The sequence below is a fragment of the Erinaceus europaeus genome, chromosome 2 (genome assembly GCF_950295315.1).
Source record: "Erinaceus europaeus chromosome 2, mEriEur2.1, whole genome shotgun sequence".
Classification (NCBI taxonomy): domain Eukaryota; kingdom Metazoa; phylum Chordata; class Mammalia; order Eulipotyphla; family Erinaceidae; genus Erinaceus; species Erinaceus europaeus.
The window spans coordinates 173,329,671-173,346,788 of NC_080163.1; the positions used below are offsets into that span (position 1 = coordinate 173,329,671).

At 45.2% G+C, this 17,118-nt stretch overlaps 2 non-coding genes across 2 annotated transcripts; both read left to right on the plus strand.

The window, feature by feature from the left end:
- The first annotated feature begins 4,729 nt into the window (after positions 1-4,729).
- Positions 4,730-4,837, plus strand: LOC132537256 (U6 spliceosomal RNA). Its single transcript, XR_009548717.1, has one exon. It is a non-coding gene; the product is annotated as a U6 spliceosomal RNA (small nuclear RNA).
- Positions 4,838-13,918: 9,081 nt separating this feature from the next.
- On the plus strand, positions 13,919-14,025 carry LOC132537240 (U6 spliceosomal RNA). Its single transcript, XR_009548701.1, has one exon. It is a non-coding gene; the product is annotated as a U6 spliceosomal RNA (small nuclear RNA).
- Positions 14,026-17,118: the final 3,093 nt, after the last annotated feature.

Below are 17,118 nucleotides of genomic sequence, written 5' to 3' on the forward strand. Positions count from 1 at the left end.
AACGACAGGGACCAGCCTGGAATGACTCCCCAGGACACCCTCCTTGTACAGAGGGATGATGGGGCATGCGTAAGTGTTTTTTTTTAATTTCTTTATTGGGGAATTAATGTTCTACATTCAGTAGTAAATACAATAGTTTGTACATGCATAACATTTCCCAGTGTTCCATATAATAATACAACCCCCACTAGGTCCTCTGTCATCCTTCTTGGATTCTCTCCACCCACCCAACCCAGAGTCTTTAATTTTGGTGCAATATGCCAATCCCAGTTCTGGTGCTACCTGTGTTTTCCTTTCTGATCTTGCTTTTCAACTTCTGCCTGACAGTGAGATCATCCCATATTCATCCTTTTGTTTCTGACTTATTTCACTTAACATGAATTTTTTCAAGGTCAATCCAAGATTGCAAGATTGGCTGAAAATGGTAAAGTCACCATTTTTTATAACTGATATATATATATATCATATATATATATATATATGATATATATATATATCATAAATTTCTCAGCCACTCATCTGTTGTTGGACACCTGGGTTGCTTCCAGGTTTTGGCTATTACAAATTGTGCTGCCAACATATGTGTACACAGAGCTTTTTGTATGGGTGTATTGGGTTCCTTAGGATATATCCCCATGAGAGGAATTATAGGATCATAGGGTAGGTCCATTTCTAGCCTTCTGAGAGTTCTCCAGACTGTTCTCCATAGCTGGACCAATTGACATTCCCACCAGCAGTGTAGGAGGGTTCCTTTGACCCCACAGTCTCTCCAGCATTTGCTGCTGTTGCCTTTTCAGATGTATGACATTCTTAGAGGAGTGAAGTGGTATCTCATTGTTGTCTTTACTTGCATTTCTCTGACAGTCAGAGACTTGGAACATTTTTTTTTCCATGTGTTTCTAGACCTTTTGGATCTCTTCTGTGGTGAATAATCTGTCCATGTCCTCCCCCCATTTTTGGAAGGGGTTATTTTTTTCTTGTTGAGATTTGCAAGTTCTTTACATATTTTGGTTATTAGCCTCTTGTCTGAGGTATGGCATGTAAAGATCTTCTCCCATTCTGTCAGGGGTCTCTTGGTTTGGGTAGTAGTTTCTTTAGCTGTGCAGAAGCTTTTTAATTTGATGTAGTCCCATAAGTTTATACTTGACTTAGTCTTCTTTTTAATTGGATTCATTTCATTGAAGGTGTCTTTAAAATTTATGTAGAAAGGGGTTCTGCCAATATTTTCCTCTAAGTATGTGATAGTTTCTGGTCTAACATCCAAGTCCTTGATTCACTTGGAATTCACTTTTGTATTTGGTGAAATATAGTGATTCAGTTTCATTCTTCTGCATGTTTCAACCCATTTTTTCCAACACCATTTGTTGAAGAGACTTTGCTTTCCCCATTTAATAGTCTGGGCACCTTTGTCAAAGATTAATTGTCCATAGGTGTGGGGGCTTACTTCTGGCCTCTCAATTCTATTGAGACACCGGTCAGTGTGTCTATTCATGTTCCAGTACCTAGCAGTTTTTATGACAAGGGCCCTATAATACAATTTGAGATCAGGGAGTGTGATGCCTCCGGTTCTGTTCTTTCTTCTCAAGATTGTTTTGGCAATTCTAGGTCTTTTCTGGCTCCAGATAAACATTTGTAGCATTTGTTCTATTCTCCTAAAAATGTGTTTGGGATCTTGATAGGAATAGCATTAAGATTGTATATGGCTGTGGGTAGTATATTCATTTTAATGGTGTTAATTCTTTCAACCCATGAGCATGGAATATCTTTCCACTTCTTTGTGTCTTTTGCAATTTCCTTGAGTAGTGACTCATAATTTTCAGTATACAAGTCTTTCACTTTTTTTTTCCTTTTTTATTTAAGAAAGGATTAATTAACAAAACCATAGGGTAGGAGAGGTACAACTCCACACAATTCCCACCACCCAATCTCCATATCCCAGCCCCTCCCCTGATAGCTTTCCCATTCTCTATCCCTCTGGGAGCATGGACCCAGGGTCATTGTGGGTTGCAGAAGGTAGAAAGTCTGGCTTCTGTAATTGCTTCCCCACTGAACATGGGCATTGACTGGTCAGTCTATATTCCCAGTCTGCCTCTCTCTTTCCCTAGTAGGGTGGGTCTCTGGGGAAGCGGAGTTTCAGGACATATTGGTGGGGTCTTCAGTCCAGGGAAGCCTGGCTGACATGATGATGACATCTGGAACCTGGTGACTGAAAAGAGAGTTAACATACAAAGCCAAACAAATTGTTAAGCAATCATGGACCCAAAGCTTGGAGTAGTGGAGAGGAAGTGTTAGGGGGATACTCACTGCAAACTCTAGTGTACTTCTGCTTTCAGGTATATATTTTTGCAGTAGTTTATGGATACGTGTGAACATATGCTCTCTCTCACAGAATCTGGTGTATATCTAGGTTTTGGGACTTTGTTAGAAAGTGAACCACCTGAGATGGAATTAGAGTATACTATGAAAGGAAAGGTCTCACCCGAGTAATGAAGCTGAAGGGTTGTCAATCCACACATGAAGTCTCTGGACACAGTCTGAAGTGAAGCATGTTGAGGTGGCAATCGTTGTGTTGATTAGGATGTGATCGGCAGATGCAACATTATTTGATATGGATTGGGAGAGGCATACGGGAAAGTGGGTCCTATCCAAGGGTTCCAGGACTGGGGGAAGTAGAGGCTCTATAGTGGAGATGTGAGGTTCCTGCTGTCTTAGGGTTCAAAAAGACAATCAATAGTTAATGTTACCATCACATTATTTGGTAATTGGGTCGCACCCATAGGCTCCAGCGCTGGGGCCTGGGCCCTGTGCCTTGAGCTCCCAGCCAGAACTGTGCGGAGGTCCCCCATGTGGAAGTACTGCTGGGGACTCCCCAAGGTGCTATGCCAGACAGCAGGCAGCAGCCAGGTCCATAGTGCTGGAGCCCATCTAGTGAGATTCCTCCAATTCCAAGTAAGTGGCCCCTGGTTCCTGTGCCCTTGAAGGTTGGGTTTTGTGCCTGCCTGGGAAGGTGCTGGGTGGGGGGAGGGGCAAAGTCAGGGTACAGCCACAGAGGGGCCAGCGCCCAAGGAACCAGTACCCCGGGCCAGGCGCACCCCTTAGAGGTGGCTGCACGCACCCAGAAACCTGCAGGACCCAGTGGCCTTGAGCGGGGCGCTCCCCTGGATCAAGGCCATGCGCATCCCTGGCAGGGGGGAACCCAGGGGAGGTGTCCACGAGCCCCCAGACCCCGCACCCCTGGCAGGGACACCCTGGAAGGGTGCCTGCGTGCCCTCAGATTGAGCTGCTTTCAGCTTCCATGAGTGCAGGGACCCTGCAGGAGAGTCTGTGAGGTGGGCCTTCCCTTTCCTTCCTGCTGGGAGAGGGGTCCTTGGTCCCTGGGCCTCACCTAGTGTGTCAGTGCTGGTGGCTCCAAGCGCCCTGAGGGTGAGGACCCGCCAGCTCAGATGGAGTCCGGGCAGTGCGCCTCCTGCCCACCCCAATCGCCTGGGCAGGAGGGGACCCCTGAACCCACCGACCTGGCTTCGGGAGCGACCAGTCCTAGAGAACTTTCCCCACGCCCGCCACCCGAAATGTGCGCCCATTGTCCTTGCTCTCTCTGTGGCCCACTATGAGGTCCTCGGGGAATGACTGTTAGGAATCCTGAACTTCGAGTTTGGTCTGGGGCAACATGGGGAGCCAAGCTCCCAGACTAGGGTGAAGGAGGCTGGGCACAGGGTGCAGGTCCAGGTTGGGGCTCTCCTCACACTTCTAGAACTGGAGTGTTTTCTCTGTCTCTGTCTCTCTCGGAAGAGACATGCATTTCAGAGGGGTGCCCCAGGCCAGCTGCCTCCAACCCTTGTTGAGCCCTGGGCCCGGGCTGTGGACTGGGTCTGGGCTGAGGGTCTGGCACTTTGCAACCTGCTGGTCCTGGAGGGCACTGCCAACACCCACCCCCAACCCCCCTCATGCAGGTGGCCTGGGATTGGCAGGGCTCCATGTGTGGTGGGGGGTGGGCAGGGGTCGCCTGGGGTTCTTGTGTCTGTGGGGACAGTCCTTGGGAGACTGCAGTCTTCCTACTCACACAATGGGGCAGCCAGGATGCTGGCAGGTGGGAGCTGCACTAGGAGCCCCACAGAGCCAGGCAAGAGCCGATCTTGGAGCTGGTAGGAACCGTGGTTTTTTTTTTTTTTTTTAAAGGAAATTAAAAAAAGGAAAAATGTTACTTATTAATACAAAAAAAAGAGAAGCAGAGCATGACTATGGCACATGCAAATCTGGGGATTGAATTCAGGACTTAATTCGTACAGAGCCATTGCCCTAGCCATTCTGCAATTCTAAAGTATAAATAGGTTATTTTATTTTTGTTGTTGTTGTTGTCACCAAGGTCTCATTGTCTCCCTTTCTTTTTTTTTTCTTGTCTATTCTTTTCCACTCTTTTTTATTTTTATTTATTTTTCCTTTTTGTTGCCCTTGTTGCTTAACATTGTGTGGTGATTAATGTTGTTGTTGGATAGGACAGAGAGAAATGGAGAGAAGAGGGGGAGACAGAAGGGGGAGAAAAAGACAGACACCTGCAGACCTGCTTCACCACCTGTGAAGGGACTCCCGGGCAGGTGGGGAGCCAGGGGCTAGAACCGCGATCTTGCCTCTGGTCCATGAGCTTTGCGCCATGTGCGCTTAACCCACTGTGCCACTGCCTGACTCCAACTGTCTCCATCTCTTAACACTTTTTAAATAAGATTATAATATAGTCCTAGCTTCGGTAGTACATATACTAAAACTGGCATGATAACAGAGAAGATTAGCATGGCCCCTGCTCAAGGATTACACACAGATTCATGAGGCATACCATATTTTTTTCAAAAAAAGATTATAAAATATATGTACACACATATAAATAATTATAAACATTTTAAGAGCCAGTTAATGTAACCTGGGAGGTGGTTCAGTGGCAAGAGATCTAGATTTATATGTGTGGGATCCCAGGTCTGTCTGAACTCTGGTTCTACATATGCTGAAGCTCTTTTAAAAGATTAATCAGTGAGGGAGAAAGGGAGGAGAGAGAGAGAGAGAGAGAGAGAGGAAAAACACTATAGCATCAGTCTGGAACATGTGATGCTGGAGGTAGAATTCAGGACCTCATGCTTGAGTCCAAAACTCCAACCACTGTACCAGCCTCCAGGGCTGCAGATTGGCTTTTTTGAACAAAATCATGGTAATATTGTTCTCTTAACTGTTAATCTTTTAAGCAATACAAAGTCATTTTAAAATTTTTTCTCAAATATTGTGCCGGGGGATCAATCCCACCCAGAACCTTGCACCTGCATGGGACAACTGAGAAGCCTCCTTGCCAGTCTCCATTCTGTATCCTTTAAGAGACATGCAAAGCACTGCTCCTCTATGCACTGAGTCCCGCCCATTGCCTGCCTGTGGTGTGCACTTAGAGTGTGGAGGATCAGAAATAACTTGAATGTTTAGGCTCTCTGTGTCTGTGCCAGAAGGGGTATGCTAAGAAGTAGTGGTTTGGAAATGTGAATTCCTAGCTTCAAGTCTACCTACTGATGCTCCTCTACAATCTGAGACCATCGCAGGCAAGGGATAAATATATTATTTGCGCTGTCAGTTACACTACTGCAGGCTAAAATAAGGGTAGGGAAAGTGGAATGGCCAAAAGTAGGGAAAACTAAGATATCTAAATCAAAGTGACTTGTGACAGTTATTATAATGCTTACTGTTATGCAGCCCACTTTTCCAAAAATGCTACAAGGTTTACTGCAAATAACTCAAAAACATGGCTATTTTGCGCTTCCAACCCCAAAATTCTCTTTCAACCACATTCAGGTTTTACTTTAGTTTTTAAAGATTTATTTATTAGTGAGAGAATTAGGGGAGAGGAAGAAGGAGAACCGCAGCATCACTCTGACACATCTGATGCCAGAGATCAATCTTGAGACCTCACACATAAGAACCCCAAAGCTTTATCCACTGCACAACCTCCCAGACAGTGGCAGCCTTTATTTTTTTATAATTTAAAATATTATGATACTTTGCTTACTTAAGAGGCAAAAGATTTATACAATCTGAAGAGAACAAGAGTATACTTTGCTTATTTAAATGATACATACAATTTAGTAGAACTTATACATTTGAATAAAACTACATACATATGTAATTCAAAATCTAGGAAATAGAGAAAAATGAAGTGGGGGAAAAACCCTTTCCTGACCCTCGACCTTAGATTCTCTCAGAAAATATTACGGTGTTTTTAAATGAATTAATTTATTTTTCCTTTTTAGTTGCCCTTGTTTAACATTGTTGTAGTTATTGATGTTGTTGTTGTTGGATAGGACAGAGAGAAACGGAAATAGCAGGGGAAGACAGAGGGGGAGAGAAAGACAGATACCTGAAGACCTGCTTCACTGCTTGTGAAGTGACTTTCATGCAGGTGGGGAGCTGGGGCCAGAACCAGGTTCCTTCCGCTGGTCCTTGCACTTTGCAGTATGGTTTTGGCAGAGCTATTTATTTCTGAACCCACAAGGAGTTGTAATAAAATTTTGTAATAATATGTTTTATTTTAAAACTTGAAAGTATCTTAATTTCCATAAAAAAATTCATAAAAATGACCTTTAAACCAATTTTCTCTTTAGACAGTTATGATACAAATCCTGAATAGAAATAGCTTGAGGAAGAAATTTGAGTTAACACATTAGTAAACTTTCTGGAGAACGGACTGATGAGGGTAAAATAGAGTTTTTAAATTATTTGAATTTCATGAATTACAGAAGGGGGTTGAGGGGCACAGAAGCAGCACTCTAGCATATGCAGTGATTGGGATTGGACTCAGGACCTAAAATTTAGAAGCTCTAATTTCTTCCATGGTGCAACCTACCCATCTTCAGAGATAGTTTTGTTTTGTCCTAAAGATCTTATTTATTCATTAATGAGAGAGAGAGGAGTAGGGAGGATCAGCACGTTACTCTGGTATATGTGGCACTGGGGATTGAACTTGGGACCTCATGCCTGAGAATCCTGTACTTTATCCACTCTGCCTCCTTCTCCCAGACCACTCATAATTTGGCTTTGATTGGAATTGGAACTACTGAAGAAGCACTTTTGGGGGCTGGGTGGTAGTGCAGCTAGCTGGCTAAGCACACATGGCACAAAGCTCAAGGATAGGGGTTGGGATCCCATTTTGAGCTCCCGACCTGCAGGGATGTCACTTCACAAGTGGTGAAGCAGGTCTGCAGGTGTCTGTCTTTCTCTCCCACTCATTGTCTCCCCCCCACCCTCAATTTCTCTGTCCTATCCAGCAACAATGATAAACAAAAAGAACAACAAAAGGTGGGGGGGGGGTGATGGCCTGCAGGAGCAGTGGATTTGTAGTGCAGGAAGAAAAAAAAAAAGAAAAAGAAACACTCTTACTCCATAAGTAAACCTGAGATAACAAGAGTCTTAAACAATTAAATTCCTTCCACTCTTGCTCTTTGTCAATTGTATGTGCCTGACATTCAGAAATAGAAATCCTTATAAAAGAATTTGCGGTGCCTTTTCCATTGTAGTAAAGATAGTAATTATATTAAAATGTGAATTCCTTTCTATCTCTGCACAGGTTGGAACAAGAACCCAGTCAGAAAGAATCCAGACCTACAATTTCACCCAGAATAGTGTCACTGACCACAGGGTAGGATATGAAGTCCATGATATTAAGGTAATATTACTGAATGTGCTTACTGTATCTTTGATTTATTAAGGAATCAAATTTTGGGGCCTGGTTTATTAAGGAATCAAATTTGGGGGCCTCGTTTATTAAGGAATTTGGGGGCCTGGTTTATTAAGGAATCAAATTTGGGGGCTCTAGCCGGTATCCTTAGGTTGATCCTTGTGCTTTGCACCACCTGTGCTTAACCCACTGCGCTACAGCCCAACCCTTGTTAATATTCTATTATCTTCCTTTCCTTCTTGGCTTGGTCCCTTTATCTTGCTTGCAAATCTGTCGTCTGAACTGAGAAGGTTGAAAGAGGAGGGGAGGTGGCCCACTGAGGTGGAAGGATCCAGGGCCACATGTATGCCCTGCCCACTTCACTCCCAGGTCAGACTGGCTTCCTCTGCCCCCTGGAGCCTGTCTGTGCATGTGTGTGTGTGTGTATGTGTGGGGTGTTTACAAGTGTTTCCTGATGCTAAAACAGTCTCCTTGGAGTGTGACTGCTAACTGCTTTTTGGCAAGATACTATTTTAAATAGTCCTGGGGTCCTTATTGTGGTACACCTGGTTGAGCACACATGTTACAGTGCACAAGGATCCAAGTTCAAGCCCCTGGCCCCCATCTGCAAGGGGAAAACTTTTTGAGTGGTGAAGCCATGTTGCAGGTGTCTCTGTCTCTTTCCCTATCACCTACCTTCCATCTGAATTTATGGCTGTTTCTATCCATTAAATAAAGATAATAATAGAAAAATTAATTTACATGACAGAAGTCTACATCAAATTGGCATTTGAAGTAAGAAAGCTCTTTTTTGAGGTCCCCTGTTACAGAGCACATGAGTGGAAACAAACTGCTTCTGGAAAGCCTGTTTTTAGTAGCTTAACTTTTTCCTTTCTTTAATTTTCTTTTCTTTTTAAACTATCTTTATTTATTGGTAGAGACAGCCAGAACGTGAGATGTGATGGAAGGGGGAGAGAGAGGGAGGGAGAGACAGAGACACTTGCAGCCCTGCTTAGTCACTTTTGAAGCTTTCCTCCTGCAGTGAGGATCAGGGGCTTGAATCCAGGTCCCTCTCCATTGTTGTGTGTTTAACCAAGTATACCACTGCCTGACTCCCCCCTTTTTTCTCTTGGCTATTCTTTCTTTGTTTATTTTTCCTTTCTTTCTTTCTTTCTTTTTTTTTTTTTTTTTTTTTTTTGCTTTTGGGCTTATCACCAGGTTTCAGGGCCAGCACTATGAATCCACTGGTGCTGGCAGCCATATATTTATTGATTCATTTATTTATTTATTTTGGCTAAGACAGAGAGAAACTGAGAGGGGATGGGGTATATAGAGACGGATAGAGACCTGTTTCTCTGCTTGTGAAGTGTCCTTCTGCAGGTGAGGAGCCAGGGCCTCCAACCAAGATCCTTGCATGGGTCTTTGTGCTTTTATACTATGTGCACTAAACCCAGTGAACCCCCACCTACCCCACCCTCCCATTTGCATTCCTTTATAGGTGAGAGGAAATACAAAATAAGAGGCAAAATCTTCACCCAGCGCACTTTGTTTAGGGCAGAAGAAACTCTGCAAATGACTCCCCTCAGCTTAGAGGGAGAGGGGAGTTTTTCTGCATGTGATGCCTCTTTTTTTTTAATTATCTATGTCTGGATTGACTGATTGATTAGACATAAACAGAGAAATTGATAAGGGAGGAGCATATAGAAAGGGAAAGAGATAGAGACACCTGTAGCTATATTTCACCACTTGTGAGTTTTCCCCCTGCAGGTAGGGGGCCAGGGGCTTGAACCCAGGTCCTTGTGCACTATGATGTATGCACTTAACCAGGTGCACCACCACCTGCCCCCATTTTTTTGCTTTTAAAGAAGTTTCCACTGATTTTTTTTGCATACAACTCTCTATATATGCTATTCTTTTTTAAAGGTTTATTTATAAAATGGAAACATTGACAAGGCCATAGGATAAGAGGGGTATAATTCCCACCACCAGAACTCAGTATCCCATCCCCTCCCAATGGCTTTCCTTTTCTTTAACCCTCTGGGAGTATGGACTCAGGGACATTATGGTGTGCAGAGGTAGAAGGTCTGGCTTCTGTAACTGCTTCCATGCTGAACATGGTTGTTTACAGGTGGATCCATACTCTCAGTCTGTCTTTCTCTTTCCCTAGTGGGGCAGAGCTCTGGGGAAGTGGGGCTCCAGGACACATTGGTGGAGTCTTCTGTCCAGGGAAGTCCAGTAGGCATCTTGGTAGCATCTGAAACCTGGTGGCTAAAAAAAGAGTTGACATATAAAGCCAAACAAATTGTTGACCAATCATGAACCTAAAGGCTGGAATATTACAGATGAAGATTTGGGGTCTCTGTTTTGAAGATAGCTAGTAAGCCTATTTTAAAAATGTTATATTCCAAAGGGATATATATTCCAAAGGGATATTATATTCCAAGGGATATATATTCCAAAGGTATATTATATTACTACTGCTTTGTTCTTCTTTCAGCCAGTCTCATCATGCAGGTAGCAGGGATGGGTCTGGGCAAAGCCCTATTTCTTTTTCTGGCTCTGAGATTTTGAACTTTACATCCTGTCTCTAGATTTCATTCAAACTTAAGTCTGTCTCTAAACCCTAACACCATCAACACAAAAGGAGTTGAGTTAGATTCTTAAAATTTATTTTGGATTTGAGTCCCCACCACACCTGTAGAGGAAAAGCTTTGTGAATGGTGAATCAGTGCTGCAGGTCTCTCTCTCTCTCTCTTCTCCCTCTTTACTTCCCCTTTCCCTTTTGATTTCTGCTGTTACTATCCAATAAATAAAGATAATAAAAATATTTTTTAATTTTTAAAATATTTATTTTCCCTTTTGTTGCCCTTGTTATTTTATTGTTGTAGTTATTATTGTTCTTATTGATGTCCTTGTAGTTGGATAGGACAGAGAGAAATGGAGAGAGGAGGAGAAAACAGAGAGGGGGAGAGAAAGATAGACACCTGCAGACCTGCTTCACTGCCTGTGAAGCAAACCCTCTGCAGTTTGAGAGCCGGTGTACTTAACCCACTGTGCTACCTCCTGACTTTGCTTAGATTATTTTTAAGGAATTTGTATTTACAATTAAATTTTGATTTGATAGAACAAGGCAATTCATACAAGGAAGGGAGATAATGGAGAGAGAGAAACACCTACAGCTCTGCTTGCTTGTCAAGCTTAACCCCACCCCCTAGCAGGTAGGCACTGGGGCCTTGAACCTGGGTTCTTAGTCATGGTTATGCGCATGCTCAACTGAGATCACCACCACCTGTGCCTATTTTAAAATTATTAAAGAATTTCTTAAGAATCCCTCAACACTTTATCTGTACTATTCCAGCTTAGGTCCATGATTGGTCAACAATTTGTTCGGCTTTGTATGTTAACTCTTTTCAACCACCAGGTTCCAGATGCTAGCATAATGCTGACCAGACTTCCCTGGACAGACAACACCACCAATGTGTCCTGGGGCTCTGCTTCCCCAGAGCCCTTGCCCACTAGGACAAGGGAGAGACAGGCTGGGAGTATGGATCAACCAGTCACCGCCCATGTTCAGCGGGGAAGCAATTGCAGAAGCCAGACCTTCCGTCTTCTGCATCCCACAATGACCTTGGGTCCATACTCCCAGGGTTAAAAAACAAGAAAGCTATCAGGGAAGGGGATGGGATACAGAGTTCTGGTGGTGGGAATTGTGTGGAGTTGTACCCCTCTTTTTTAAAAAAAATATTTTATTTATTTATTCCCTTTTGTTGCCCTTGTTGATTTATTGTTGTAGTTATTATTGTTGTCGTCGTTGTTGGAAGTTGTACCCCTCTTATCCTATGGTTTACTCAATGTTTCCTTTTTATAAATAAAACATTAAACAAAAAGGGAGTTCGGAGGTAGCGCAGCGGGTTTAGCGCAGGTCGCACAGCCTAAGGATCCTGGTTCGAGCCCCCAGCTCCCCATCTGCAGGGGCCTGGCCTCACAGTAGGTGAAGCAGGTCTGCAGGTGTCTATCTTTCTCTCCCCCTGTCTTCCCTTCTTCTCATCTTCTCTTTGTCCCAGCTGCGTCCAGCGCAGCGCCATGGAGCCCTGCGGCCCGCGCCCTGAGGCCCCTTCGCCCCCACGCGCCTTGTGTAGCGTCGCGTCCCGTCACACCCACGCGCATTGCGTTGCGACACGTCACGTCAGCCCCACACCGCATTGCATCGCGTAACGTCACCCCCACGCCGCATTGCGTTGAGTTGCGTTGCACCCATAGGTCCCAGCGCTGGTGTCCGGGTCCGCGACTTGAGCGCCAGGCCACGACTGTGCAGAGGCTCCCGGCGTGGAAGTACTGCTGCGGAGTCACGACGGTGCTGTGCTGGACAGCAGCGGCCATGTCCATCGTGCTCGGGCCATCTACTGCCATTCCTCCAATTCCAAGTAAGTGGCCCCCGGTGCCAGGTGCCACCCGTCCTGGAAGGCTCTGGTGTCGTGCCCGCCCAGGAAGGTGCTGGTTGGGGGGAGGGGCGAAGTCGGGGTACAGCCACAGAGGCGCCAGCGCCACTGGACAGACACCATACCCCGGGCCAGGCACAGCCCGAAGATGTGGCTGCGCCCCCCCCCCAACCCCCAGGACCCAGCGGCCTTGAGCAGGGCGGTCCCCGGATAAGGGCCATGCGCACCCCCGGCAGGGGCGCACCCGGGGGAGGTGTGCGCGAGCCCCCAGACCCCACACCCCAGACAGGGACACCCTGGAAGGGTGGCTGCGTGCCCCAGATCCCGCTGTTTTCGGCTTCTAGGAGCGCAAGCACAGGGACCCCACCGGAGAGTCTGGGCAGCCGGCCTTCCCTTTCCTTCCAGCCAGGAGAGGGATCCTGGGGTCCCAGGGCCTCGCCCAGCATGTCCATGCTTGGGGCTCCGAGCGCCCTGAGGGTGAGGACCCGCCCAGGCAGCTCGAGGCCAGGCGCACTGCCTCCCGCCCACCCCAAACGCCTGGGCAGGAGGGGACCCCGGTGGAACCCACCAGCCTGCCTTGGCTTCGGGAGTGGCCAGGCCCAGAGAACTTTCCGCGCACCCGCCCATCCGAAATGTGCCCGCTGTCCTTCCTCAGTGTGGCCCTTGACGAGGTCCTCGGGGGAAGGCTGTTTGGAATCCTGAACCTGGAGTTTGGCCTGGGGCAACATGGCGTGCCAGGTTCCCAGACTAAGGTGAAGGCCTGGGCGCGGGGTGTGGGTCCAGGTTGGGGGGGTCTCCTCACACTTCTAGAACTGGAGTGATTTCTCTGCCTCTGTCTCTCTCGGAAGAGACATGCATTTCAGAACTGTGCCCCATGCTGGCTGGCTGGAACCCCTGTTGAGCCGTTTGCCAGGCTGTGGATTGGGTCTGGGCTGAGGGTCTGGCACTTTGCAAACTGCTGGTCCAGGGAGGCCACTCCCAGCGCCCCCCCACCCCCTACCCATTTCAGGAGGCCTGGGCCTGGCTGGGCTCCTTGTGCCATGGGGGGTGGGCGGGGGGCGCCTGGGGCTCTTGTGTCTGCGAGGACAGTCCTGGGGGGGACTGCAGTCCGCCTGCGCACAACAGGGCGGCCAGGGCACTGGCAGGTGGGAGCTGCAATAGGAGCTGGGCAGAGCCAGGCAGGAGCCAATCTTGGAGCTGGGTAGGAACCGGACAGGAACTGTGGTTTTAAAAAAAAAGGAAATTAAAAAAAAGAAAAAAATTGTTACTTACTAATACCAAAAAGAGAAGCAGAGCATGACTATGGCACATGCAATACTGGGGATTGAATTCAGGACTTAATGCCTACAGATCCACTGCCCTAGCCATTTTGCAATTCTAGAGTATAAATAGGTTATTTTATTTTTTTTGTTGTTGTCACCAAAGTCTCATTGTCTCCCTTTCTTTTTTTTTTCTTTTCTATTCTTATCCACTCTTTTTAAATTTTTATTTGTTTTTCCTTTTGGTTTCCCTTCTTGCTTAACATTGTTGTGGTTATTAATGTCATTGTTGTTGGATAGGACAGAGAGAAATGGAGAGAGGAGGGGAAGACAGAGGGGGAGAGAAAGACAGACACCTGCAGACCTGCTTCACCACCTTTAAAGGGACTCCCCTGCAGGTGGGGAGCCAGGAGCTCTAACCACGAACCGTGATCTTTCCTCCGGTCCTTGAGCTTTGCGCCATGTGCGCTTAACCAGCTGTGCCACCACCCGACTCCAACTGTCTCCATATCTTAACACTTTTTAAATAAGATTATAATATAGTCCTAGCTTTGGTAGTACATATACTGAAATTGGCATGATACAGATAAGATTAGCATGGCCCCTGCTCAAGGATTACACACAAATTCATGAAGTGTACCATATTTTTCAAAAAAAGTTTATAAAATATATGTACACATATAAATAATTAAAATCTTTTAAAGAGCCAGTTAATGCAAGCTGGGAGGTGGTTCAGTGGTAAGAGGACTGGTTTGCATGTGTGGGATCCTAGGTCTGTCTGAACCCTGTTTCTACTTATGCTGGAGCTCTTTTAAAAGATTTATTAATTAGTGAGGGAGAAAGGGAGGAGAAAGAGAGAGAGAGAGATAAAGAGAGAGAGAAAACACTGTAGCATCAGTCTGTAACATGTGATGCTGGTGGTAGAATTCAGGACCTCATGCTTGAGTCCAAAACTCCAACCATTGTGCCAGCCTCCAGGGCTGCAGATTGGCTTTTTTGAAAAAAATCATGGTAATATTGTTCTCTTAACTGTATATCTTTTAAGTAATACAAAGACTTTTTAAAAATTTTTCTCAAATATTGTGCCTGGGGATCAATCACACCCAGAACCTTGCACCTGCATGGGACAGCTGAGAAGCCTCCCTGCCAGTCTCCATTCTGTATCCTTTAAGAGAGGGAGACATGCAAAGCACAGCTCCTCTATGCATGGAGTCCCTCCCATTGCCTGCCTGTGGTGTGCACTTGCAGTGTGGAGGATCAGACCCCCAGCCACATGCTACGTAAAGCATGTGCTTTACCCCCTGAGCCGCCTTCTGGTCCTGAGTTTGATTCCTGGCATTGCACGTACCATAATGATGCTCTCATTCTCTTTTATGAATAAAAAAGTTATGTTATGTATGTACTTGCATAACAATTCCCAGTTTTCCATGAAGCAATCTATGTATCTTTTTTTTGTTTGTTATTGGATAGCGACAGAGAGAAATTGAGAGAGAAGGGGGAGATAGAGAGGAATAGAGAGACAGAGAGACACCTGCAGACCTGCTTTACTACCTGTGAAGCGACTCCTCTGCAGGTGGGGAGCAGGGGGCTTGAACCAGGATCCTAAATGGTCCTTGCTCTTTGTGCCATGTGGGCTTAGCCCACTGTGCTACCTTCTGGCTCCCTTACGTATCATTTCTAAAGCCTGTTAAATCTAAAATGTTCTTAATCTTTTGTAGTAATTTCCTGATTCATGTTTTCTTGTCTTAAACATCTTAGTTCTGTTTTAGTTTGCCTTGTGGGAAGTTCCATCTGTCTTTGGTCTTGGTAATTTTCCAGGGCTTGTAGTTGAATGCCAGCAAGAATGCTCCCAGATAAAAAACAAAGAAATTGCTCTGCATGTGCTTCGAGGTAGGCTTTACCAGAAGATTATAGAGAAAGACAGGTGTCAACAGCAAAATGCCAAAAGACTGCAGGTAATATATATATACATTTAAATGAAAGAAAGAAAGAAAGGTGGGGGTCAGGTGGTAGTGCAGGAGGTTGAGTGCAGGAGGTGCAAATCACAAGGACTGGTGTAAGGAACCTGGGTTGAGCCCCTGGCTCCCCACCTGCAGGGGGTCGATTCATAAGTGCTGAAGCAGGTCTGCAGATGTCTTATCTTTCTCTCCCTCTCTCTATCTTCCCCTCCTCTCTCGATTTCTGTCTGTCCTATCCACAAACAATGACAGCAATAACAACAATAATAATAACCACAATAATTATAAAACAACAAGGGCAACAAAATGGAAAGGAAAAAAAAAGATTTATTTATTAATGAGAAGGAGTAAGGGAAGAACCAGAGCATCACTGTGACATATGCAATGCCAGAGATTAAACTGAGAACTTCATGCTTTAGAGTCCAATGTCTTATTCACTGTACCACCTCTCAGGACACTGCAGATAAAATTTATTTAGTAGAATCACTTAACAACTGTTCGAAGAGTCACTCTGCTCATGCCTTACATATGGGAGTCCCTGGGCTTGATTCCTGGCACCACTGAACAGTAACACAGACACAGCAAGCCAAGTTCAGTGGATAGTAGATCTGTGCTTAGGTCTCTATCTCAAAATTGTAAGCATTGAACTGAGAGGTAGCTTATTGGTAAATTGCATACTGCACATGGCAGGAGGCCCCAAGTTTGATCCCCAACATACAGAAGTTCTGAGTGGTGCTCTATCCATAAAAATAAATAAAGGAAGGGGTCCAGAGCTTGCTCCCCCAGTAGAGTGCACATCACATCACCATGCTTGCAGACCTGGTGTTGAGCCCTAACACAACATGGGAGCACCAGGCATGATGGCAGGTTCTGTGATGTTTCTCACATGCTCTTTCTCCCACTTTTTCTATTTCATTTTTTTTAATTTTTAAAGTCAATTTTCATTTATATATATTAATATATTTATTTATTATTGGACTGAGACAGAGAAATTGGGAGGAGAGGAGGAGTTAGAAAAGGAGAGAGACAGAGAAACACCTGCAGCCTTGCTTTACCACTTGTGAAGCTTCCCCTACCCCCTGCAGCTGGGGACCAGGGACTTGAACATGATTCCTTATGCACTGTAATTTCTGTGCTTAAACAGATGCACCACTGCTGGCCCCCTGTATATTTTACTCATTTATTATTTCCTGGATAGAAATTGAGAGGGAACAGAAGATGTAGAGGGGGAGACACAGAGAGACACCTGCAGCGCTGCCTCACCACTTATGAAGCTTCTCCTCAGCTGGATTGATCTTGGGCTTGAACCTCAGTCCTTGCGCATTGTAACGTGCACTCCACTGGTTACATCACCTCCCAGACCCCATTTTTTCATTTAAATTTAAAAGGAGAAAACAACTGTTGGCAACAGTAGAATTATGTGAGTATGAAACAGGTGCACTAAAATACATCAATATATTCATCTTTTTTTAAAGGTCACTTTGTGAGTGCACATGTTATAGTGTGAGAGGACGAGGGCTCAAGTCCCTGATCCCCACTTACAGGGGGAAGCTTCACAAGCAGTGAAACAGTATCTTAATGTGTCTTACTTTCTTTTTCCACTCTATCTCCCCTTTCCATCTCTGTTTATTTCTGTCTTACCAAGTAAAAAGAAAAAAACTTTTGAAAAAGTTACTTTATATAAAAAATGTTTTTTCATTATTCTTGACCAAGTAAAAATATCTCAGGACATATAGAAAATATACTCCGTTGTGAATAGGAAATAACTTGAATGTTTAGGCTCT